At 43.1% G+C, this 2,986-nt stretch overlaps 1 pseudogene; it reads left to right on the top strand.

Moving 5' to 3' along the window:
* The first annotated feature begins 2,278 nt into the window (after positions 1–2,278).
* LOC126177636 (5S ribosomal RNA) lies at positions 2,279–2,396 on the top strand (annotated as a pseudogene).
* The last annotated feature ends 590 nt before the right edge of the window (positions 2,397–2,986 follow it).

Raw genomic sequence — 2,986 nt, 5'->3', positions numbered from 1 at the left:
TGATCTAGGTATCTCATTTTACTTCTGCAAATTTGTAAGTTAACAATATATTAAGCTTATTAACTTTGGGTATACAGTATGTAATTATTACAGATCTTGTATGTGCAAAGGACCATGGTAATTTTATGTGTATGTCGAGGCGACCTTCCTAATTATTATATCGAGCACTTCGAAAAATCGAGCTTTCTTTCTGGTGTACGGCTATTCGTTGCTGATAACCACCGCATGTGGTGATTTAGGCCTATCATGTATTGCTCCCGACATCCAGTGGCGAGATAAATAACTTCTTAGAAGGCGCCGTCTCTAAGCCAATGCCCCGCTTCAGTGTGGTGCTGTCCAGCAAGCCTGTTGCTTGGACGATACGAGAATTTCAGCGGTGTGCTTTTTTATCATTTGTGTGCATTTTACCAACTGTGTGCATTTTATCGACTGAATTTTTATCAACACATATGTATGTGGCGAGCTTGTTTTGTGCTTTGACTTAATGTAATGTAACGTAGCAGTTTTATAGCAAGTTTCAGAAGATCAGATGACGGCAGCATAAGAGTGTCGAAACCGGCCACCTTGGAGCAATAAAAGTGTGTGAAATGTGATAGCGGCGTATGAAGTGAGTTCATTTCCAACCATACCGATCGCCCCACAGCACAGCATGTGTACATTACAGAAAAAGAACACTACATTGTAACTCTAAGGTGATGTTGAAGTTATGTTGACTAGATGCATTAGGAATATTAATTTGGTTTCTCATAACATACAGAACATGAAAACATACAATAAGTCTTTCAGTTGTAGAAATTAAGAAAAATATTTACAGCAAAGACGTATTCCGAGATTTAGAATTTATAAAATCCTTAACAGTGTCACTAATTCTAATTCAGATTAAAGAAAGGCCCAAGTAAACATTTGAGTAACAAGATTTTAGTAGCGTGTCGCCCATATTAAATAGATTTTTGAAATGCGTCAGTCATGTTTATCGAAATCTTTATAATGATGCCAAACTATTTAATATTCCGGCAACCATTTCTACTGAAAGGCATAATGTTAGTGAGTACTCCAATAACAGCTGCTAAAATCGTTGTTTATTAAAACCGGTTTCGCAGCTTAAAGCTTCATCGTCAGGTGCAATAAAGTGAAAAGACCATGGGATACCCATTGCTCCTAGTCAAAATTTACTAATCAGAGAATATCGTCAATATTGTGGTGAGAGAAAGATAAAGAAGGCGTGCTGCATTATCCTTCGCTCGCCATAGCATTGACGATATTCTCTGGATAGTAGATATTGACTAGGAATGATGGATATGCCTATGATCTTTTAACGTTTTTGTACCTGATGATGCGGCTTTAAGCTGCGAAACCGGTGGTGTTTTAACAAACAACAATTTTACCAGGTGTTATCGGAGTTGTTTCTTACATCATGTGTATTCAGAGTACCTAATGATGATATCCTAGACAAGTCAATGATTGCAAAGATCTGACTCCTAACATGACGGGAATTAGTTTTTCATTTTGCATATTTAGTTGCGTGTCCTCCATTTAATGATTTCCACAGTACAACTCTGTTGTGGTCATGGATGAGCCACAGCAGGCGGTAGGGGAAGTCGGTCGTGGACAGTGGCCCAATCCGTGAGGGTTAAAGGCGACTTCTAGAGAGTGGGCCACTAGGAGCGGGGGTGAGGGGGGGGGGGCATTGGCCTGGCCCGGTGCAAGCAGGTAAACTGTGTCAGACATGTTCTATTGACTGTGTGGTGCCAGCCAGGGTGTGCAAGCAAAATTATTCAGAACCGAAGTGCACAGTCAGTGTCTCGTTCTCAAAAGCTCAGTCTGAGGCACAATGACAGGTGTCCAGAACAACGCGGAAGAAATATGTTTATGAGACGGAAACTCTTCTCAAAGGACATACTGATTATGTCGACCGTCCTTCCAAGAAAACGAAGGGAAACAGGCTGATCTAAAGATAGCCATGCTTTCACGTGGGAAGCCATGTGACAGTCGTCGTTAAAAAATTTCTTCTCTTAGTTGTGGGGGAGTTTTGGCACCAACCGGATGTCCCTCCACGTGGCCAGCAAATTTCTCTTTCTTGCAACACAGGAGGGCAGCTGTTTGTTTAATTTGATAAAAAAATCATCTAAAAGCGAATTTGGAACTGCGATTTAGCTCACAGGGTGATGTAAAAAATATCAGCTAGGAGGGGTGAAGGACTGCAGTTAATAAAAATCTTATTGATTAATCACTGGCTGAGTCATCCCTATTAGTGGTAGCTCATTTATGCGTGCTTTGGGACAACGGCCTTACCGCAGTGGATACACCGGTTTCCGTCAGATCACCGAAGTTAAGCTCTGTCGGGCGTGGCCGGCACTTGGATGGGTGACCATCCGGGCCACTATGCGCTGTTGCTGTTACCATTTTTCGGGGTGCACTCAGCCTAGTGATGTCAATTCAGGAGCTACGCGACCGAATAGTAGCGGCTACGCTCAAAGGAAACCACCGTAACGACCGGGAGAGCGGTGTGCTGACCACACGCCCCTCCTCCCCGCATCTGAGGACAACACGGCGGTCGGATGGTTCCGATGGGCCACTTGTGGCCTGAAGACGGAGTGCTTTGTAGTGCTTTTATGAATACTTTGTGCAGAGCACAGAGAAAATGTAGAAATTTTCTCTGTGCAGAGCATAGAGAAAATGTTGAAATTTTCTGGGACACCCTATATGGTGATACAGAAGGAGACAGACTTGGCTGGAAGCTGCGGTGAAAGCTGGCACGTGTTATCTCGACAATCAGCTCACCACATCACACCTCATGAGTTGCTGACACTAGCAGGCCACAGCAGATGGAAGACTTGTGTCTTTGAGTTCTCGATTCTGTTGAGAGCAATTTGCAGTGTGGGTCGTCACGGGAGGATCATGATTGGCTGTTTTCCATTACTTTCATACTGAATGTGGTCAGGCAACACGATTCGATCTAGTCTCGTTGTCAAAGGCTCATCTACGA

This window comes from Schistocerca cancellata, chromosome 3 (genome assembly GCF_023864275.1).
Source record: "Schistocerca cancellata isolate TAMUIC-IGC-003103 chromosome 3, iqSchCanc2.1, whole genome shotgun sequence".
Taxonomy (NCBI): domain Eukaryota; kingdom Metazoa; phylum Arthropoda; class Insecta; order Orthoptera; family Acrididae; genus Schistocerca; species Schistocerca cancellata.
This window is presented reverse-complemented; position numbering and strand designations above follow the sequence as displayed.